The following is a 24,682-nucleotide window of genomic DNA, read 5'->3' as shown; positions in this document are numbered from 1 at the left end:
GGGACACAGCCGTGCCCATTTGTTTATGTACTGTATATGGCTGCTGTTACGTACAGATAGGGTTGCCATATTTAGCAAATAAAAATACATGGTGTCCTGTGTGTTATTCAACAACCCTTATTACAATGACAGAATTGAATAGTTGTGACAGAGACTGTATGACTTGCAAAACCAGAAATATTTATTATTTGGTCCTTTGCAGAAAACATCTGCTTATTTCTTCCCTGTATGGATGGCACCCTCCGGAACTGTGCAACGCCCAGGCTATGTACATGCACATGGCAGTACTATAGTTGGCCAGTTGCCTCTTGGAAGCTCCTCTTCCTTCCAACTTCCTGTTCTTCCATTGCATTTCAGTGTTTGCTTCTTTTCAGGGCTCTGAACCCAGGTTGTGTGAACAAAGAGAGCTGAGCTTTCCCTCCGAGGAGCTGTCTTCCTAATGTCTCCCAGAGCTGCCCTTTATCCCTGCTCCTGGCTGCCCTCATAGCCACTGCTACTCTTCCCAAGCCTCTGGCCCCTTAGGACATATGAATGGAGACATTTGGACCCTTTTTGTAATAAACTCTGAGTGACATTCTTAAACAGAGGAGTGGGGTTTGGGAATAATGTGAAAAACTGTGAAATTCTCCCAGTGTGAGGGGCCCAGCCCAGTTTTGGACAGTGAATCATGGCCTTGGCCAAGATGTTCTCATTAAAATCTCTGCTGACCTCCTTGGAGGAGTAAAAGCTATTGCCTGCAAAATAGGCAGCTTCTCAGCCTCCTCCTCCATAACCCGGCCTCACTCCCTGGTGGTCTTATTCCACATATCCTTTCCATCTCTGTCCATCTTCTTTTTGCCTTATCTCAACTATTGAGATGAACCTGGCTTGAGACCTGCCCATGTACAGTAACTAGAATGGTAAGATAGGTAAGATACAAGTGATAGCTCAACTCCTTACTATAATTCCCTTGTCATTTCTTTTACTATATATTTTAAAATTCAGATCATGCCTGGAATGATGCATTTGACTCCTGGATCCCACGTCAAGGCAAGCACCAGGAGCTGGAATGGTCTAGAAGAAAGCCAGCAGTATGGCCAAATGCTGGAAGAGTTTTGTTTTGTTTTGTTTTGTTTTGGCACATTTGAGTGGTTTGGGGTTTATAGAACATTAATGTTGGATGGAATCTCTAAAGAAAAACCATGCAAAATCATAGTGAAAAAGTGGCTGCAAGGTTCACAGAAAACTTGGATGTGATCGTAGGTTGTCTTTCAATGTATCCATGGGATGAAACTAGTAAACGTTCTTTGCGTTCTGTTTCTAGCTTTTTCACTGTCATTGCTTTTGACAACACCATCAACATGGTATGGTCTACGTAACTAACATTTATTGAGTGCTCACTGTGGACCAGCCACTGGGGTAAGCACTTTACATACATTACCTTACTTAAACATCACAACAACCCTATAGGGTAGGTATCATCATCCTCATTTCATAGAGTTGGAAACTAAGATGTTGGGAAGTTGAGCCACATAGCTAGTGATATCAGACTGGCCCTTAACCACAAATCTTTTGAAATTTATACTGAGTGTGTGTGTGTGTGTGTGTGTGTGTGTGTGTGTGTGTGTGTCTACTGTGTGTGGCTTTCCTGTGCCTAGAAAATGTCTGGCACATCGTAAGTGATGGATAAATATGTGTGAAGTGAATGAGTGAATGGCACCAAAGTTGGTGCTCTTGGTCATTTTGCTGGTGGGTCTCAAACTTGGCTCTTCATTGGAATTGCTTCCACAACTTTTCAGAATACAAATACTACAGGCCCCTCTGGAGATTCTGAGGTCAGGCCCAGGAGTCTGATTTTCAAACCATTTCCCAGCAGATTCTGATGCAACCAGCTCAGCTTCAGGCCTGCAGACCAAAATTTGGCATCCACGACCGCCATGCTATCCTGCCTCTTAAAAATTTGCAACTTTTTAATGCTTCTGCAGAACAAATAAAACCACAATTTATGCTTCACAATTCGTATAGCTCATCTCACGTCCTTCTCACAGACTTTTCACATTTCAGAATGTTACAAATTGCTTTCTTTTCTTGGATACCAGGATATAACATTGGATCTTGGGAGGCAATTACCTCTGATGAAGGCCCCAAAAGTTACACAAATATTTCTTGTTCTCAGTCTGATTCTCTTTCTACTAAAGAAACCAGCCTCTCTTGTTTATTCTAGAGGAGAGAAGACTCAGGGGGCAATTTAAGCACCTTCGAATTTCAGTGACACTGAAGGAAGAGGGACAAGCTTGTTCTAGTTATCCCTGGGATAAACCTAAGGCTGGGATGGTCTGTATGTCTTGTTTTGCCAAAAGAGAGTTCCAGGTTACCCCTATTTCCCGGATGCAATTGTTAATAGTTCCCCTATTTACTTTCAAGCATGAGCCTGTCTTTGGACAATAAATAATATGGTCATTCCATGTAAGACTAGAAAGAAAAGACATACAAGGAGCTAAGTTTCTGGTCTTTATGAAGAAATAATTTCTAAGAGACATGAAAAAAAAAATTGAAATCAGGCCGCTAAGTTAGGGAGTGAGTTTCGTGTTTCTGGAGCTGTTAAAACAGCTGGCACATGGCTATTTGTTGAAGATAATGGAAAAGAAGTCAAGCATCCGGTGAGCATTGGAGGTCCCTTCTGAATAAGTGTCCAAAATTCTCAGGGGGCATCAGATGCTGTGGTGCCTGTTCTGTGCTAGGGGCATGTGTCACACCCACACCCACATGGAAAGATGCTGCAAACAGCAGAGCCTTCTCTTCTCCCTCTTGGCAGGCTATCTCATGGTCAACCAACACAAGATGTTTTCCCACTACTGTAGAATTGGAGAAGGCTCAAGGTATTTAGGATTTGGCTCTTAACATCATACCCAAGGTCCAATGGCCTCTGCTGAGTAGGCTGGGCAAATCTTCAGGATGTGAGTATACTAGGATAGACTTCCTTTCCTGAGAGCCAGAGCCACATCTGCTTCCATCCGTCTTTGTGGAAAGTGCACGAAGTTTAGGCCACCCCTCTGCTCCCCACCCCTGGTATCCCCAGGTCACTGGGCATGTGTCCATTTGACCTTTGGTGGAGTCTGACCCCTGCTCATACTATCTCAGAGCTGTGCAAAGTGTTAGGGAGTTTTCCAACATTCTTCAGGGAAGTTATCACTTCCAGCCCTGCCCTTCTTCCTATTCCTACATAGCCAGAAAGTAAGGCACTGGCTTGTGAATTTCTCTAAGATTACATGGCACATTGGCTTCAGAGTCAGGGATCCAAACTCAAGATATCCCAGGGGAAATTTGGCCGCAGTATCACACATATTCCCAAGTGGATCCAGAAGTGGGCAGAAACAAACTGAAAGTCTCTAGGCTGAAACATTGTTTTATTCCTGTTGCAGGATTGAAGCTTCTAGTCTCCTTGACTACATCAAGTTAGGAAGGAATGTGAAACAGATAGTGTCTGAGTTCGGGTTTCGTTTTCGGATGAGAGTTGCAATGATTATCTGAGTAAGTCTGTTAATCACATATGCTATCTGGAGATTGCTTTGCTGTTCTTACTCCTTGACAGAGTGAAATTTGATTGGCCAAAAAGATATTATATCAAATACTTCGAATTTTAGTATTAGATATGGTCTCGAAGTCACTGATGCTGACATTTCTCCTAGTGCAGGAAAGTCTTTTACTATGTCCTTAACAGTGGCAAAATTATATTATTTTCTTACATTGCAAATGGCTTTTTATATTTTTAATATTTTATTACTTTCTATTTATAAAAGTATTGTATACTCATTGTAGAAAATTGGAAAGTGGGCCAGGCATAGTGGCTCACGCCTGTAATCCCAGCACTTTGGGAGGCCAAGGCAAATGGATCACTTGAGGCCAGGAGTTCGAGACCAGCCTGGCCAACATGGCAAAACACTATCTCTACTAAAAATACCAAAACACTAGCTAAGCGTGGTGGCACACGCCTATAATCCCAGCTACTTGGGAAGCTGACATATGAGAATCATTTGAACCCGGAAGGTGGAGGTTGCAGTGAGCCAAGATTGCGCCTCTGCACTCCAGCCTAGGTGACAAAGAGAGACCCTGTCTCAAAAAAAAAAAAAAAAAAAAAAAAAAGGAAAGAAAAGGAAAAAAAGATGGGAAAATATAAAACATTATCAAGAAGCAGAAAAAAAACACATATAGTCCTACAATCTAGAGATAAGCATGGTTAATAGTTTTACAAATAAACTTTGTCTTTTCAATGCAGGTTGTGTTCTTGATAAATAGAACTGATGATAATATATATGCTACTTTTCTCCTGAACAATGTAATGGACTAAGAACTTTTAAATTCCATTTACCTCTTCTTAGTGTATATACTCCTGTCATTTTGAATTTTAATTGTCTCCAAAAATACGTTTTAAACCTGACTCCAAGATGTTATTATTTTTCCTTGTATTTCTGTTGTAATGAATATGCATATGCTCTTAGATTTACTCATTTTTCTTTTTTTTACCACTTTTGTGTCTCTTCATTTTTCCTGCATCTTCAGTTTTCCTTATGGAATCCTTCCCCTGTTTGAATAATATACTTCAGAATATTTTTAGTAGCATGTCTGTTGGTTCAAACTCCTTCAGTTTCAGTGTGCAAATGGCTGTATGGGTGATTTTTCAATGCAGAGAATTCTTAGATGCCCATTGTTTTCTTTCATTTCCCGTTGAGGCAATGCAGTTCCGCTGAGGTTATCATTCTGTTGTGTTCCAGTTTCTGTTGTTGCTACTAAAAAGTTACTTGTCAGTCTAACTCTTGATTCTTTGGACATCATCTTCATATGTTTGTTTGCCTGACATTTTACTATGATATGTCTAGATTTCTTTTTTTTAAGATCATGCTTGGAATCTGGGGAGCCTTCTTGAATATGTGTATTAATATCTTATCATTTCACATCAGCCTCAGTCATAAATGTTTCAAGTATCGCTTCTGTCTTATTCCATTCCTTTTCTCCTTATGGGACTTCAATTAAACATGTTTGACCTTTTCACTATGTTCCCTGGTTCATATTCTTTAGCCTATAGTTTTCATCTTTTTTTTCTTTGTGATTGACTCTGATTGCAGTTCTTACCACTGTTCCCATATCCATCTTGCCTGCTTGACTTGTGGTGTATATGCCTTCCAGAAGGCAAGTGTCATGCCACTCCCTCTGGTACTCTTTGCCCAGCACTTTTGTAAGAGTTTCAGTCTATGACTGAATGTAGGAAAAAAAAAAAGTGATTTGAATTTGGTGAGAGGGTGTATTAATCCATTTTCAGACTGCTAATAATAAGAACTGCCTGAGACTGGGTAATTTATAAAGGAAATTGACTCACAGTTCAGCATAGCTGGGGAGGCCTCAGGAAACTTAACAATCATGGCGGAAGGTGAAGGGGAAACAAGACACCTTCCTCAAAGGCTGGCAGGATGGAGAAGTGCCAAGTGAAGGGAGAAGAGCCCATTATAAAACCATCAGATCTCATGAGAACTCACTCACTTACATGAGAACAGCATAGGGGAAACCATCCCCATGATTCAATTACCTCCACCTGGTCTCTCCCTTGACATATGAGAATTATAGGGATTAGAATTCAAGATGAGATTTGGGTGGGGACACAAAGCCTGACCATATCAGAGGGAAAGAAGAGGAGCATAATGATAGTGACAGTGCATCTTTTAATAGCATGCAGCATGAGGAGGGATCACTGCCCATGTTCTGGTTAGAATGACTATGGATAACAGGCAAATTTCAGTTTAGAGACCAATCATTTACTTCATGTGGCAACTGCAACACTGCTGGCAAGGACTCAGAATCCATATCTGAGCTCAGTAGGAAGGAATGCTGTGATAGATAAGTGATGCCTGCCGTGAATTTGGGAGGGAGGTGTAATGGCACCCATACGTATATTTGCCATATCTAACTTAGACCTTGCCTTTCCAGTCATGAATACGAAATTGTGGGACACTTTCAGATAGACAGCGTGTTTGGGATGCTACTGATTAGTTGCTTTAATCCAGTTCCATTGATCTTATGGTTAATGTAAATTCTGCTCATCGGTGGTGGTATGAATTTTTATCTTTTTTCTTTTTTTGACTTTGTATACATTTTAGTAGGAAGCTATTTGAGGCTATATCAAGCTCTGCTAGCTAGACCCCATCTTGTATTAGAAACCTCATGGTTACTGATAAATAAAAGTACAGAGCTGTTAGGAATCATCAGAGTTCTAAGGTTCTAAACTTGGCACTGCCCCTTGATATCTGTCTGATTTTCCTAGTAGCTGCCCCTACCTAGATAGCCAGCCTCATCTCCTAGTGCTTGCCTTCCTCAAAGAGAGCGAAGGAGATCACACAGATTGGGAGAAAGTCTTTGCAATATAAAAAGCTGACAAAAGATGAATATACAGAATATGTAAGGATGTCTTAACAATCAAAAAGAAAAGGTCAGGAAACCTAAGTTTTTAAAAATGGGCAAAGGATATAAACAAGAATCAGAAGAGGAAATCCAAAAGGTGAATAATAATACAGAGTTGCTCAGGATGACTAGATATTGAATTATGCAGATTGAAACAACAATACCTATTTTGTACCAATCAGATGGGCAAGATGATTAGTTAGATGACACTAAGTATATGAGGTATGAATGATGAACTGAGGCGTATGATTGAATGAATGAATGATCTCAAGGGCAAGAGATAACAAAGAGTAGGGAAGGGGAGGAAGAGGCTGGTTCTGGTCAGAGTTAACATGGCTGGAATGCAAAAAGCAAAAGGAAGCCTGCTTTTGTACCAGCTGTACAATTGTACCAGCTGTACAATACAAAGTTGGTGGGATACAGAGGGGTCAAGTTATCTGGGTCTGGTAGGCCATGCTGACATATTTTGGTTTTATTCTAAGAGCAATGGCAAGATACTGAAATATTTCATCAGGTGTGATGCTTAGATTTGCATTTTAAAAGTCACTCTGGCTACAAATCATGAATAGAGGCAGAGTACACCTGGGGAATCTCGTGGGATACCACTGCAGTCCTGCAGGTGACAGGGACTGGTAGCTTAAAATGTGATGGTGTTGGTGGTTAATTAAGAGAGAAGTGAATGAAGAGATAGTTAGCAAGTAAAATGGATGTGGGGTCATGCAAAAGGACGTGGTGCATAAGAAATTTTTTGTGAGTGAATGAAGGAGTACTGGGATGTTACTGCCCATTTTCTGGGATAGAACACAGTGGAATAAAGGACAGGTTTGAAGGAGAATTTTGTAAATTTGATTCTCAACATGCTGAGCAACATAATACAATGTGTAATGGGTAGGTGACACTTAACACACTCCAGAGGTGCTGCAAGAACGTGACCCTGAAGGGGATGTCATAGAAAGGATTCCCACATCAGGCAGAAAGCATGGATTAACAACTTGTGGAGTCTTAGGATTCTAAACTGAATGCCTTGAAAATTTATCTTTGTCTTTGGTATCTTTTGGGTACGCTCAGAAGCCAACTAATACACATCAAAAGCCAGCATCTAGGGCTTATCTCAAAACAACAGGAGAGGTCATCAGAAACACTTAGCACCCAGCAGGCTCACCTCCTTCAACCTCCTCCAAAATTGTATCCCTAAAGCTAGAAATAATTGTGCTTGATATTCCCAGAGAGCTTTCACATCTGTCATCTCGTTAGACGACCACCACAGGCCTGCTGAGATGACGTTCATGCCCCTTTTACAAACAAAACCAAGTGTCAGACTGTGCGGTGTCTCATTCAAGAACAGCTCTGTCCCTTTGTCAGACTCACAAACACTTTGGAAATGCTCTTGAGCACTAATGGAGAAAGAAGTCATCAGGGATAACACAAGATCAGGGTAGAAAGCAAAGTCAATAAAGGTGGTTTTCTGATTTCTGCTGGTCTTTTAGTCAGTTTACATAGACCATATAGTGGTAGACATAATTTTCATAGTCAACAGGAGGTCAGGAACAATCCAACAGAAAAGACTTGTTCCACTGAAGGTTAAGAAGGGCTACAATATCTTATTTAAAGCATTGATGCCCCTGAGAAGCAGGCTAGGTAAAACCTATAGTGCAACCATATGAGATAGAGTTCCTTGGGCCTAGCAGCTTGAGCAAAAAAAGCAAAATTTGCCACATCACTTCCTGTCTGAAAGACTTCAATAATGCTCTGTCCTCTACATCAGAGCTTCCTAAAGTGTGGCCCAGGGACCAATAGCTTCAGCACCTCCTGGGGATTGTTAAAAAATGAAAATTCTCAGGCTTCTCCCCAGGCCTTTGGAATCGGAAATCTGTGCTCTTTTAATGATTTTGATACATGCAAAGTTTTGGGAATTATGGATTGCACAAGTGCCCAAAGGCACCATAAGGTCCTTCAAGACATGACTCTTGGTTGCCTCCTTATCTTTATTTTCTTGACACTTGCTGTATTTTCTGAGACAAGATCTTGGAGAAACCAGGTCCTTAATGACTTTGTTGAACTACTTAAGCTACCAACATTTTAGCCTCCCATCCCTCTGGGCTTCCTGTTATGTGAAAAAAATAAATGTTCTTATTGTTAAGAAAATTTGAATTATAGTTTTCTATTACTTGCATCCAAAAGCATCCTAACTGATCTAAATGCCATGATTAATGTCAAACTGCTTCAAAATGTCCACACAGTTGTCTCTATTTCCTTGTTGCATATTCATACCTCAGTCCACCTCAATCCAGCTCTTTTCTCTCAGCACCCACCCAAAATGTTTTCTCTAAGTTCTCTAAGATTTCTCTGGTGCACCTTGCATTGCTCAATCTAATGGACATTTTTCAGTCGCCATTTTATTAGACCTCCTAAGAATATTCAACATTTGCTCTATGTACCCTTTAGCAAGTCAACCTTTCTAAGCCTTGATTCTCTAATCCACAAAATGGGGTTAAAAATAATCTACCTCCTAGGAGCATTGTGAGGATTTAAGAAAGTTACACAGAGTGCTTAGCAGAATGCTGAACTGTCACTTATTAGTATACATCCTTCTCCCTTTTTGAAACATTCTCTATCTTTGGTGTAAGTGCAGTTGACCTTGAACAATGTGGGGATTAGGGGTACCGACCTCCCACACCATTAAAACATCTTTGTATAACTTTTGGCTCTCCCAAAACTTAACTACAAATACTCTACTGTTTACCTTACCTATAACATAAACAGTTGATTAACACATATTTTGTATGTTCTGTATTATGTACTGTATTCTTACAAAAAAAGTAAGCTAGAGAAAAAAGTTGTTAAGAAAATCGTAAGAAAAAATATGTTTACTGTTCATTAAGTGGAAGTGGATCCTCATAAAGATCTTCATTCTTGTCATCTTCATGTTGAGTAGGCTGAGGAAGAGGAGGAGGATGAGGCTGAGGTGAGGGAGAAGAAAGAGGGGTTAGTCTTGCGGTCTCAGGAGTGGCAGAGGCAGAAGAAAGTCGTATATAAGTGGACCCACACAGTTCAAATCCATGTTGCTCAAGGGTCAACTGAATTAGAAAGCTCCACCCAAAGTGGCTTAAATAGTAAGAGATTATGAATTCATCTCACTGAAGATGAATCACAGGTGATAGATGGGTTTAGACAATGCTTGCTACAGCGGTTCAGCACAGGCACCGAACCTCCATTACCTTTCATTCCTACTCTCTACCTTCTGTGGTGTCTTTTCCATTCCAAGAATGGCCCCTCTCATGCAACATAGGGTTCCAGGAGGCCATAGCCATCCAGCAGGGATGAGGGCTGAGTTTCTCAGTAGTTCTCTTAAAAGAGCAAATGAGCTTCTGCTCCAGAAGCCCCCTCCTGAATTACACTGAATTGGATTATATGCCCCGAACCAATGATTCTGATCAGAGGGACATGGGATGTATTTCTTGGCTTCAACCAATCAGGGGATGCTGGAGATGCAGCCAGCGGGGTATGAGTGAAATGAATATTCAAATAAAATTTGAAGTAATATTATCAAGAGGAAGGGAAAATGGATCTTTGATGGCCAAAAGCAGCAAATATCCAGTACTCTAGATTTACAGATCTCTACACTCCCCGGATTTCCTCCCAATTTTTTTTGTACATTTCTCTAGTCTCACTGGCTCCACTCTATTGTAAATGTTTGTTTCTCTTTCTTTCTTTCCTCATTAGAGAATGAGTTCCTTGAATGTAAGGTCTATGCCTTATTCCTCAGTCCCTAATGCAGACATTGGCATTCGGTAAATGTGCATCAAATACATAAATAAACACATAGTTGAATAAGGATTGCTTTCTTCTTGCTAAATGGAAAAACCTATTCCCATAGCAGCGGGAATGGAATCCCCACTACAGACTAGAAGTCAATCTGTCTGTATAAATTCCGAACCCAATGCCCAGGACTTCCACCCAACAGATGCTTTTTGCATTGTGAAACACCCAGGCATGTGGGCTGCCTGAATTCACGTGTTTGTTCCATCCTTCATCACTCTGTTTCCTGAGAAGGAACAAGAGCCGGTGGGGGCCCTATGCTCACTGCACATGTTTTCCGTTTCATGTTTCAGCCAATAAATGAGAGGGCTCTCTCACAAGCCACTTAACATGTATTACAGATATTTCCTTGGACAAATGGTCTCTTCTCCTTCCTCTGGGAACACAAAGCCTGAATGATCTGCAGACCCAGTAGAGGAGAGCGGGGCTTAGAACACCTAGCGCCTAAAGATAGGACATCTTTCATTTAACTGTGTAACTTGAAGATGAGCAGTGTGACCTCAGATATACATCAGTGCCTTCTAGCACAGGTGGGTCTGCCTTGGGACTGATGGGGCTGCACATCTGGAGGAGCTAACATCTGGACGACCGCACCCATAGAATGAGATGCTGTCGTTGGCTAGGACTAGGGCGCTGGGTCATTTCTTTTCTTCCTACTCCTTTCATTTTACTTGTTAAATGTTAGCTCTTTCTGAAAATGAACAAGGGACGATTTTAGCAGAGATGGAATGGGACAATTGTTCCTGATTCCTGTTTCATCTTCCAGACTCATCATTACCAGCCAAAGTAATATGAAATTAAAACTGAGGCTTGGCTGTCCACTGCAACAAGCAGAAATCTAAGACTATAATACTTAAAACACAACCTCTTGCAGAAATAAAAATCTCTGCAAAGCCACAGAGCTCAGAAATAGCATTTGGTTCTGCAAAACTACTGCTTTTTTTTTTTGTTTCTTCTGCCAGATCAAACCCCAGAGAGAACTGATGACATTCTTGCTACTGTCCTTGCAAATGGAAAAAGAAGGGGGGCAGTAAAATTAGGAAAGTGAGAATAATGTTCTAAGAATGGAAAATGCAAAGGTTAAAAATTTGAAGAGGAATGTTGTATTTAGAAGCGAGGAATTCAGGAGGGAGAACACTGTCAAAACAATCATGGCACCAGGCTTGCTTGGCAATATGGTTTATCTCAGGAGACACTTGCCTCCAGGCCTCAAAACTGGCTACAATTTGCCCCAGAAATTCTTCACTTCACTCTAAAATAGAGCTTGTAAAAGAAGTTGGAAGTAACTTTTATGTGGTTGTTTTCTAAAAATCTTTTTTCTCCAACAGATGAATCTCAAACACTTTGCTCTAAGCAGCAAAAGGTTCAAATGTTATTGGATTGTTTATAACATTCAGTAACCTTCCAATCCCCCAGTGTTTATAGAAGTAAATTGGGAGTATTCAAGAACAGTTTGTCTGTCTAGTGGAATTTCAACTTTTCCATATTTGCTTAATTTTGGAACCAAATGTCAGAGATGCTACAGCACCAATAAGGCAAGATCTTGTTGGAGCTCATGCCTCATTGGATAAAAGCTATTTGGAGTGAAAGATCGAGCTTCTGCTTACAAACCTGGGATGGCACTGGGCTTCAGAAAGGATAACTAGAAATGGTTCAATGGTTATTAAATACATTGAACAAACAGAACATATGTTGAGGATTTGATGAGAAAAAAATGGAGCTCACTTAACACAGCACTTGGCAAATAATAGAAATTCAATAACTATTAGCTATTACTTCTATAATACAATTATTACACCATTGACTGAAAACACATGTGGCACCTTAGCATTCTCATTTAAAAGACACTGTCAGTGTTGTCTGTTTTGTAGCATGGCTTTAGCCTCTGGCTTAAGAGTTCGACCGTCCACCTGGTTGCCCAAATTGGTAATAATGATAATACTAGTTAAAATTTTTATGATAATTATTATAGGTAGGTAGATATCATAAGAGATAGAGGGTAAAAGAAGACATGGTCATTCATAAAAGAGGAATTAAAATTTGCGAAAAGCATTCTTCTTCACTAGTAATCAATGAAATGCAAATTAAAACATGAAATACTTCTTGCTTACCAACATTTTGAAGATTCAAAGTGGTAATTGTTAATGTTCTCAATGAGTACTAGTCGGAGCATAATTTGGCATCACTGATCTTTGGAAAGTAATGTGGCAAATAGGAATGAAGTGCTGCTAGCATATGTTTATCTGTTGATCCACTTTTAAGAATTTATCTGAAACTTCTAGAGGCAAATTGAGAATAGTCAAAAATGTAAGTACAAATTGTCAACTGCCATGTGCCTCTATCTGTTAGGATCTGGTCAGGAAACAGCACACTCAAACTGAGTAATTTGAAGAGAGTTTAATTAAAACAAAACAAACAAACAAAAAACCCAATGACTTACAAAGTATGGACAAGATGTGGAGACAGTGAGAGATGGTGTAGGATTCTGGGGCCAGCAGCAGAAAGGAGCCAGTACCACCTCAAGGCTTGAAAGGGCAGGGAGTGAGTAGTTTCCAAAACTTGGAGAGGGATTCCCAACTCCCTGACTTACCATGTGACCCTCCCATGGGAAAAAATGCTTGATTCTCACCCTCCTCCCAGCTCCTGGTCTCTTGCCTGCACCTCCCGCTCACTGAGCCTAACTAAAGCCAGGATCCAGGGAGCCCTTTGACAGAGTCCATATGGGCTCAGGGTGGACAGTGGCTCTGGAGAGACAAATGAAAAATATCCAGCACACTTTGTTATTTTTAAGAGCAAAAATAAAAATGGAAGATAATACAAATGTCCAACAACTGGGAAATAAGCCAATAAAGTATGGTACATTTTGTAGTGGGATGTTATACAGCCATTTAAAATCATGCTTTTGAAGAGACAATAACACAGAAACATGTTTTCAATAAAATGTCAACTGAAGAAAAGTAGAGGAGACAATTATATATGACTCCAATTATGAAAATAAAATACACACACATGACCCTTTGGAAAAAGAGACTGGAGGACACATGCCCAAACTTTATGGCTCTCCTGATTTGGGGGGTTATGGATTTACTTCTTCTTTTTTCAGTTATTTGTATTTTCTAAATTTTACAGGAGCATAGACCGCTTTTATAATAAGAAAACATTATTTTACAAAACTAGTCTTTTGCTTTCTGTAGCTTATAATCTAGTAGGGGAGAAATGTTAATTTCTAACTGGTTACAGCAAAAGTCCATGGAAGAACAAAGGAATAACTCATTCCTCTGAGAGTTACTCCTTTGATTGCAACTGGCAGGTGGAATTGGGGAATCTTCTTGGAGGAGGTGTCATTTAAACTGGGCCTTCAGACATGAGAAATACTTTTCTCCAGGTTAAGAAATGGCAGAGGAGAAACCAGATGAGAAAATAATGAAAACAAAAGATTTAGAGCCTTCAAGGTCATGAAATATCCAGGGCACAACAATAGATGGGTGATTGTAGAGCAGTCCACTGGCAACATCAGAGGAACTTTCACAATGCATAAATTTCTGTGTCCCTCCCCACATCTCCGGAATTAGCATCTCTGCTAGGGAACCCAAGACAAATATTTTGAAAATGCTTCCAGGTAATTCTAGGCATGACTGGGGCTTAGAAGCCATGTGAACAAAGTATAGAAGAAAGCACTGTGGACCATTGTGGGGTGGCTGCCCAGAAATCTCCAGCTGTCTCCTTCCCCTGAGAGAGAAGGGGCCCAGCAACGACTTTGTGGGAGATGACCCTGCCCTATGACCACATACGTCATATGTATGAGATGTAGAGATGCTGAGATGTAGATGTCAGCTTCAGAATGGGTGGGCAGAAGACCTGCTCTGTGATCTGGAGTAGTAAAGGGTGATGAAAAAAGTAGAGACAGAGGGAAGGAAGCCAAGGTAAAAAGAGAACGGATGGGAAACTAAGAGGGTCCTGCCACCTTCCAGTCCCTGGTTTCAGTACTTTCTGAGGTTCCACTGCATCCCTGCCCCTGAGTGTACTGAGACCTCCATTGTCCTTGTAATAGAATTTTTAATGCTTGCCTAGCTGGAACTGGCCTCAGTTGTCTGCAGAGATGAGTAGGACAAGTTTTATCTTCAGATCACCATTGTGTCTTGCAAAGTCTCAGCTGGAGCCCAAAGATAGCAGCTCTGCCCCCTATTCACTAGCTAGTGCTGTCTTTCCAAAGTGGAGCTTCTTGGAAGCATGAGGTTTGTGGAATGAATGGGTATTGCCACACAGAGAGACAAAAGAAAAATTAAGAAATACATACGTGTTGATCAAGTAAGTATGGATCAATGGAGTAACAACATCAAGCTGGTTTATTTACTAGAAAACTTCTCAGAACCTATATGAGCTCTTGTACATTGTGAATTTCCAGGAATTATAGAATGCAGTGTTCCCAAATTTATTTGACTGTGGGACACTCTGGATTATTTTTTCCCCAAAAAAACATGTTTCAGGACAGGTGCTTGGCCCTTAAGAGCTAATTCATTCATTTATGTATTTCTTTATTAAATAAACATTTATTAGAATAGCAAAAATAAGGACCATTTCTCAAATGACATGCTATCTTTATGAAGACGCCATGCTAGTCTCTCAGGAATTGTGTGTGTATGTGTGTGCACACATGTGTGTCCATGTATGCAAACATACATGTGTCTGCAGGCACACATGTGTATATGCCTACGTGTGTGCATTAAGCGAGGATAAAGGGAGAGGGAGCAAGACAGGACGGGGGTGAATCTTTGGCCTGGATGCTCATATACGTGGCTTCCAGAAGTTTATTAATGAAGATACCATCTCAATCCCCGAATAGAATTACATTATATCAAGTGGACTCAGGCTACTTGTCTGACTAATTTTAAGTTCAATTCAGACAACTGCCAAATCATTTATCTTCTAGTTCATCAAATGAAATATGATGCTGCAGCAGAATGTGTTTATGACCAAACCAACTTTTAATATGTGAGAGTAACTGGCCTTTCTTTGTAATCATTTTCATTTTTTTCCCTAAAAGTCCTTATCAAAAAACATTTCCCATATTAAAGATGATAATGCTTTTGTTGGGGGAAAATGTGGGATGAATGTTTATTGAGCATTCCTTTTAGACCACCACTAGGCCGAGCATTACAAATATCCAGTCTTATTAATTCTTCTAGCAACACTGTAAGATAGGTAATCCATTTTTCTCCTTTTAACAGATGAGAACGTTTTGTGAGGACAAGCATGAGTCTGTCTTTAGTGCCTGACTCATAGTTGGGTCTCTATAACACATTTATTGAATGAATGAATAAATGGTTGGGGAAACTGAGGCTGAATGAGTTGGCTCAGGATTATCTTCTCCATGTTGAAAACTGCATTTGAACCCAGGTCTGTCTGACTCCAAAAACCAAATGGTGTCCTCCTCATCATTTCAGAAACTAGCCAAATGCTTTTATGTACACCATTTGATTTTAGAATCCTGTATGTTTTATAAATGAGGACAGTGAGACTCCGAAAAATAGTATATCCAAAGTGACTAAGGTCGTAGAGAGAAGATTCAAAACCCTATCCCAGGCCTTCTGACTCCCATTCCAGTGTTCTTCCAGCTACCTCAGAGGTCTTTTGAAAAGCCCCTGAAACTGCACCCAAACTGATGTTCATGTGGCAGATACCTCACCACCGTCTCCTCGCCTTACTCCTTAAATTCTTGTCTTCAGGTCCCTCTGACTCAGGTGACACTCATGCTGGTAAAACGTCCTGTGTTTTCTGCCAGAAGTAGCCAGCCCAGACAGGTGCAGGAGAGGTCTGCTCTAGAGGGATATATTGCACAGCCTTGTCCCTGCCTCCCTTATTTCACACCTGATTTCTGATGGGACCCCCAGATTAGTATCATCTCCCTCCTGGCCGTTTAAAACCTGCAAAGCAACTTGAGTTCCTCCTGAGGGACTGGCAGCTCTGCCAAGACCATACGTGATTTTCACATGAAAAGTACCTTTGGAAGAGGATTTCTCCATCAGTTTCCACCATGAACACGGATGCACACATTTCTCCAGAATCTTCTCTGCTGTCATTTGCTGTCCTGCCAAGAGCCTGGGATTGTCCTTCATTGGGACAAAGAGGGTCAGGCCCAGGCTGGAAGTTCTCAGTTCCACTGGTGCTCTCTGGGGCAAAAATGTGGTATTTTTCCTTTTGTTTTTTCTGCTTTTGTTTTTTGCTTTGCTCCAAGCTGATGATTCTCTCAGCTTCTGTCTTCATGATGCCAACACTGCGAAGTGAAAAATAAATAATGCCCCCAGAAAACCCCAGGGTTGTTCATTTCTAGACACAGAACCAAAGAACTGACAGCACTCAGCTTTTTCCCCTCCCCAATAAAAAAACGTTACTTAGATACTTTGGAAAGGCAGGTTCTAAGGCTACTAGAAGTGTTTAGAAAAAGATGATGTGTATATTAACAAATTTCTCTCCTCTTTTCTCTTACTTTAGGCTCTCATCATCTCTCTCTCTTTTTTATTTTTATTTATTTATTTATTTTTGAGACAGTGCTTTGTTCTGTTGCCCAAGCTGGAGTGCAGTGGCGTGATCTCAGCTCACTGCAACCTCTGCCTCCTGGGCTCAAGCAATTCTCCTGTCTCAACCTCCTAAGTAGCTGGGACTACAGGTGCACATCACCATGGCCAGCTAATTTTCATATTTTCAGTAGAGATGGAGTTTCACCATGTTGCCCAGGCTGGTCTTGAACTCCTGACCTTAGGTGATCCACCCACTTCAGCCTCCCAAAGTGCTGGGATCAGGCATGAGCCACCATGCCTAGCCTCATCATCTCTGTCTTAGATGATTTTGATCGGAGGTTATTGTGCATTGAATTGGGTCCCTCCTTGTTCCCCCAGATTCACATATTGAAGTCTTAGGCCCTAGTACCTCAGAATGTGCCTATACTTGAAGATAGAGCCTTCAAAGAGTAATTAAGGTAAAGAGAGGCCACATGACTGGAACCTAATCCAATCTGACTATTGCCCTTATAAGACGAGGAGATTTGATTGCAGACAGTTACAGAGGGAAGACCATGCCAGGATGCAGGGAGAAGATAGCCTTCCATAAGCCAAGGAGACAGGCTTGGGAGAAACCAACCCTGCCAACACCTTGATCTTGGACTTCCAGCCTCCGAAACTGTGAGAAAATAAATTTCTTTAAGCCACTCAGTCTGTGGCACTTTGTTATGGCAGATTTTGACATTGAGAAGTGGGGATATGCTGGAACAAATACCTAAAAATGTGGACATGATCTTGGATCTGGGGAAAGGGTAGAGGCTGGAAGAGTTTTGAAGTACATGTTAGCAAAAGCTTAGATGGCCTTGAAGAGGCTGTTGGTAATTTACCAAACTAAAGCAGAAGTTAATTTTTAAAAAATGCTGGACATAGAGAAGAAGGAACTTTGATTGGAATTGTTTCAAAGTTCCAGGCATTAGAATGTAAGGTGCTCGGTATCCCGCATATGTTAACTCATTTATGTTTCATTATAATCCTAAAAATTAATGATATGTGTAATTATAAATATACTAAGTAAAAATTATTGTTCATGTGCATACTTAAATAAATGTATAATTCATATGAACAGATATCTTAATGAATACACCTATTTTACAGCCAATAACAAGAATGGCAAGCAGTAACAATAGCAAACATGTTTTAAGCTCTTACTATATGTCAGACACAGTTCTAAGAGCTTTGTATTCTTTTTTTGCCTAAATGTTTACAATAACTCTTTGAGATAGGTACCACTTAATGATAAATAATAAAATAACATAGTAATTAACAGCACAAGCCCTGGAGTCAGATACCTGAGTTCAAATCTAAATTCTGCCACTTGGGTTCTGTGTGACCTCGGGCAAATTCCTTAACCCTTCTGAGCACCAGTTTCCTTATCTATAAAATAAGAATGATGATAATTATAATAATAATAATAGTTCCTACTTTATTGGGAGGGTTAAAATAGTTACTACATATGAAATCCAGGCACTTAGGCTGGAACCTGGCCTAACCGTCATTAACCCTATTTTAAACATGTCAAAATAGAGGCTCAGAGAAATTAATCTACTCTGCCCAAGCTTATTCTGTGAAAACTATTTTTTAAATGAAAAATCTGTTTAACATGCCACTTTCTTTATATAAAATCTTTGTTAATTCATCATTTTTTACAAAATAAAGTCCAGTTCCTTAGCATGACTCATCTTTCCAGCTTCAAACCCTGCTGCTCCCTGTACTCCTTGTGCTGTATACAACACCCTACCAGCTTATCACCCTCTTAACATGTCATGTGCTTTGAAACCTGTGGCCTTTTACAAGCTGTTTCTTCTGTCTGGAGTGCTCTTCCCTCTTTCCCCCTGGCCAATGCTTTGTCCTTCTTCCAGATCAGACTCAGTCATCATTTATTGATTCATTCTTGTATTCATTCATTCATTTAGTTACACAAATGTCTACTTTGAATAAGGAACTGTTCTAGGTCTTGGAGGTACAACAGCAAATAAGAAACATGCAGTGTCTTCAACAGCAGACAAGCCCATGGGGAGACAGACAGATCTCATAGTGCAGTGTGATGAATGTGGTGACAAGCTGGGAAGATGGGGGGCACCTCACAGGGCTGGGGTGTGGGTGGGCAGTTTGTGTGACTGGTCTTCTTTCCCCTAGTCCTTCCTCTATCCCCATGGGGCATATGACCATATCACCAGCAAATGTTTACTGGGGACCACGTGGACTGCTGATGTTTCTTTCAATGATCGATAGACTCACAAGAAGAGAAATATTTTACTTTTGCAAATAAAGAAGCATTTATTCTTTATTTCACTCTAAAGATCATAACTCTCTCTAGACTAAGAGAGACTTGGGACATATCCTCACACAGGATGACTTCATGGAGAAAGGAGGTAGATGCATAATGAGATTGCACCAATCTTGAGCATGACATTTGCCTTAAGAGAGAAGAAAGTGGTAAAACTGAACAAGAAGAGTGGAGGATGTGACGGATTGATTGCAAGAATGGTCCCAGTTGTCCACCCTTCCTGTAGCCATGCTTTTGCAATGTGGCTTTGCAGCTTCTCCCATCATGAGATGGAGCCTTGAATTGGAGCTAGCCATGGAACTTGTTTTAGCTAATAGAAAGAGTGGAAGTGACAGTGATTCAGTTCCAAGTCTAGGTCTCAGGGGACCCTGAGCACCTTTGCTCACTCTCTTGAAACCATACCACTGCCATGTGAACAAGTATGGGCTAGCCTAATGGAGAAAATTGAGGGGTACATGGAGATTCCATTCATCCTAGCCAAGGCCACCCTAGACCAGCCTGTGGCCAGTCAACATCCAAACATGACAGGGCCCTGCCAAGATCAGCAGAAGTGACCCACAGAGAAGTAGAAATGCAGAAGTGACCTTAGCCAAGATCAGAACTGTTCAACTGATGCAGAGACTCATGAATAATAAAGCCTCTGAGTTTCACGGGGAATTGTTACATGGCATTACTTGGTGATGACTCATTGATACAGGCAGAAGAGGGGATAAATTTTCAGTGGAAACATTCTACAAACTATTAAAGTATAATAGAGAATGTATGTCTTGTTTGTCAATTTAGGGACAAGATTTGCTCTATAACAAAAGGCCTCTCATTTGTCTGGCATGTCTTTGGATGAAGTTTGAATTTGAACTTCTAAGATTTTCAAACTAGAATATTTGAAAACCAATGCGATGAGATTTTCTGACTTTATCTTAGCCCGATGCTACCTGTAATGTTAATTTACAAAGTTTAATAACATACACTATATGCAGTGTACTGATGTCCTCTGCAGCCCTCTATCTTCCAAGGGTAACAGCCATAGTCACTGAGACATTCCATGAAAGACTGGATTGAGTGTTCTAGAAACCTAGCATATGTGCCCTCAGCCATGGAGTTGTTTTCAATGAGCCTTTTTCTGGACTGGGAACTCCTTGTCCTCGAACTGGTAGGACTTAATACTTGCAAGGTTGGGGAAGGATCAAGCTGGCAGCCTAAAATGCCCAGTATCAGCATGAGGAGGACATTATTCTCAACTACTGGCTCCCACACTAGGTGTGTCAGTGCTTACCAGACTTCTGTCTGAAGTAAAATCCAGGCTTCTATGAGTTGGGAGTGGGAAAGGAAGGCAGTGGAACCAACTGGAAAAACTGTTCAACATCTTTGATGTATCCCCAAGCCCTACTCCTTGCTCCCACCATCCATGATATCTGCTGTCTCCTACTCTGAGGTCTCTCATGCATTTCAACTGGAAGATGGCCCACACCATCCCCACTCCATTCATGGCATATTCTGGGCAGTGACTACTTCTTTCTTGGCTTCACCCACCAACACATCTCCTTCTTCAAATCAATCGGAAACTCTTGTTCACAGAAAGCCCTTCTCTTTACTATAGGCTAATTCAGTAAAATCCCTGGAGGCTAAGAAAGTGAGTTCCTTCTACCGTCTTGACCAAGAAGCTGTTTCTTCAGTATTGAAGGATGTTGGCTTCAGTCCACTCTCCACACTCAGTCCCTTTCTGCTGTTCTTACAAGTCAAACAGCCAGTTTTTCAGGGAGCCGTTGCCAACTCCAAATGACAGGTGTTTATTTTTAAGCACTTTCCATGGTTTACATGTCAGAGAGTGAATATATCTTTGGAAAAATACAAATGAGTACAATAAAAAATGATAGATGCCATCATCTTAGGTTCTTTGGGTGCTCCAGTGTCTCAGGTGCTGTGGCGGGTCCTTTCATCAATGTGATCTCTGTTAATTTTCCTGGTCTCCTGAGAGGGTGTCCTGATCATTTCCAATTCCTAGGCAAGGGGACGGGGGAGGCTTAGAGAGGTTGAGAACATGCCAGGGTGGCATAGCCAGTGGGTGATGAGATGAGGACTGGAAACGAGGTTTTCTTACTTTAACTTCAATGTTCTATGCACGATCAGATTATTCTGTTACTTATTTCTCTCCTCAAGGGGTGACGATATCCAGTAGGGGTGACGATTTCCAGTACATACTCTTCCTGTCCTATAAAATATAGCCAGCCAACATTTTATTTATTAAAATTTGATCGTAATACATACCTTACTGCATTAAAATGTTGAACACTATGTAATAGTAATGCTAACATTTATGGAGCTTTTACCATGTACCAGCCACTGTTATTAGTGTTTTATGTGTATTAACTATACATGTAATTTAATCTCACTGTCCTATTATCATCCCCATAAAGCAGATGATAAAATGGAGGCACAGAGAGTAAGTTGCCCTAGGTCACACAGCCTGTGCAGAGCTTGGCTCTGAACCAAGACAGTTTGCCTGCAGAGTCCACCCATGTTCTTCACTGCTTTCTCAGTGGGTTTTGTTATACACAAAAGTGAAAAAAAAAATGCTTATATTTGACCTATTAATAAAGACCTGCTAATAAGTGAACCTTTAATAAGTAAGGCACTAACAATATTATTCCATGACTAATAAATAAAATCAACTAAATGCCTAGTACTTGTTAAGCATCTGGTGAATATTGGTTCCCCACTTCCCTCACCTATATGGGTTAGGGAGATTATTTTTTCATCTATTTTGGAACATTTATGATTACTGTGTATCAGTCAGACCCTGTGCTGAGGAGGTGCCAGACATGTGAATTGATCAAAGTCAAGTCATTGGTCAAAACTAAGGAAGCTCCCAGTTTTGAGGAAGAGGCAGATGAAGCAACACAACAGGGTATTCTATGGGCACTGTGGGAGGCACAGAGGACAAAGTAAGGATGCTGCTTGTGAGTTAAGGTGCACCTCAATCAGGAGACTGATTCAGAGAGCCATGGTGGAAAGAAACAGGTCTTGAAGGAGATTCAAGTTTAGGTGGTAATAGTAGTTAATAGTTCACAGGGCATACTGAGGACCAAGCACTGTTCTAAGTGATCTGCTTCTATGCCTGTCTATCTTTAAATCCATCAGGCATAGAGAGCTTAAGTAACTTATCCAAAGTCACAAAGTTAGTAAGTGACAGGGCTGGGATTTGAACCTGGTGCAGTCTAACAAGAGAACCCACACTGTTGTATAAACTCTTGAGAGGTAGAAGTTAGGGGACATCCATCATTTGGAACCAGGTAGGGGTAGGAATCAAAATGTGTCAACCATCCAAAAATAGTGCAGAGTTTCTGCTGGACTCCTCACCTCCTTAGGAATGAGCAGGACAAGAGTCCTGCTGAACAAGGCAGAAGGCGCATGTTCACAGTCTTGCTGCAAACAGCAAGCCTCCATCCACCTTAGGCCTTTTCTAGGAAAATCACTAGGAAAAAAAAAATAGAGCAGAGAACATCATTGGATTAATGGGCCCTTTGCAATCTGGATTCATCAAAAAGCTTTCACACGATGTTAGGCCATGGCAATCCCAGCAGCGTCTGCACTTGAGATTCTTAAAGCGATCTCAATAAATTACCAGTAATTCATGCAGGGCTGTGTTGAATGGTTCCCATTAAGCTGGATGTCTAAAGTTGTAAGTCTAAAGAGATTTGAGTAAATTGGAGATACGTGAAAAATGCTGGAAAAAAAATCCTTGTGCTTGATTTTGTTTTTCCCCAATTACCATTGGTCCAATGATCCCTGGTTTTCACTCGACTCATAAAGTGTCATTGAGGAGCAACTAAGAAGGGAGTCATCAAAGCTGACACTGCTGTCGAAAAAAGAAATTCTCCATAAGTAGAGGGTTACAGAGAGGCAGATGGAGTTGCTGAAGAGTCTTCTTGCCCCCGTTTCATCCAAGAAAGTCCCTGTGTTTCTTCTTTACCTGGTAGTCATCGGGAAGCATTAAGCTAATATTTAGTATTAATATACAGAAATGGCACACCTCATATTTTCTCATGAAAAGTTGAGTGAGTATAGTAAGGAGTTGAATTGGGTTTGGGTTTTGTGGTCACTATAGTTACTGTCCGCATACTGCAGGCTTCTGATTGCCCTTGCAGTGGCTTCTGTTACCTGGGGCTTCCCATGGGCCCAGGACAGATGGAGGGCTTTCCTAGTTTCTGCTCCATCTCAGCTTTCAATAGGCCCTGGGTCAAGAGTAGTTCTGTATTAGTCTGCTTGGGCTACTGTAACAAAACACCATAGGCTGGGTGGCTTAAACAACAGGCATTTATCTTCTCATAGTACTGAAGGCTGGAAGCCCAACATCAAGCAGTTGGTGGTATCTCGTGAGGGCTCTCCTTAGGTTGCAGACAGCCACCTTCTTACTGCATCTTTGCACGGCCTTTCCTTAGTGCATGCACTCAGATAAAGAGAGAAAAAGAAAGAGAGAGACAGAGAGAGAGAGAAGCTCTGGTGTCTCTTTTTATAAGGCCACTAATCCTTTCTGGTCAGGACCCTACTTTTATGACTGCATTTAACCTTAATTAGTTCCTGAGAGACTCCATCTCCAAATACAGACACATTGGGGGTTAGGGCTCCAAAATAGGAATTTTGGAGGGATGCAAACATTCAGTTCATAATACATTCTCTCTCTCAATGCCCTTGCTCTTCCCAAGGTTGTTTGCTCCTGGTGGAAGCAGGGCTTAGTCTGTCACCATAGCCCAGCCTCAGCCTTTCTCAGGCCCTATGTACCTCGGCCTTGGGAGATAGGTCTTTTTGGCACTCCTGTCCCTCCTTCCCATGGCAGCCAAATTCTGCCTTGAGTTGCTGGTTGGTTTTGGGCATGAAGAGTTTCCTGTCAGTACCTCAGCTGTCTGATGGCCTCAAGAAAAGTGATGATTTTATAAATAACCTGTTTTTTGTTTTTTTTAAATCTCATTAGGGTGGAATCAAGGTTCTCTTGTGGCTTCTAATATTCTAGCAGAAGTGGAATTCCTTGACTAGTATTTTCACTAAATATAAATGAGGACAGTTTCTCAGGAGTTCCTGAGTTTGACTCTTGGCTCGAAAACTCACTAGGTCTGACACCAGTTGTCTAACCTTGCCGAGACATCTCTTCCCCAGGTCTGAGATGAGAGATACGTGAACTCATATCTTGAACGCAGCACTACTCACAATAGCTAGCATATAGACTCAACCTAAGTGTCCATCAACAGATGAATGAATAAAGAAAATGTGGTGTATATATAGGTATATTACCATGCCATGCTCTTTGCGCTAGTCTACGGCATGATATGTATATATGTACATTATTTTTCTTAGAGAGGGTTTAGAACTCATTCTTGCTCTTTGTATCCTATCACATCTTTTGGAAAAAAAAAAATGTAGTTTTGATTGTGTGAAATTCCAGGGACATTCAACCTAGTCTTCTAAATTATTTATTTTCCCATACTTATATTTTAAATAAATGCATACATTGTCTTAAACTCTCAAAACATTTTATTTTTAATAAGTAGATTATGTAATAATAATATTATTATTCAGCCATAAAGGAATATTACTC

This window comes from Theropithecus gelada, chromosome 11 (assembly GCF_003255815.1).
Source record: "Theropithecus gelada isolate Dixy chromosome 11, Tgel_1.0, whole genome shotgun sequence".
Lineage (NCBI taxonomy): Eukaryota > Metazoa > Chordata > Mammalia > Primates > Cercopithecidae > Theropithecus > Theropithecus gelada.
Note: the sequence above shows the minus strand (reverse complement) of the source record.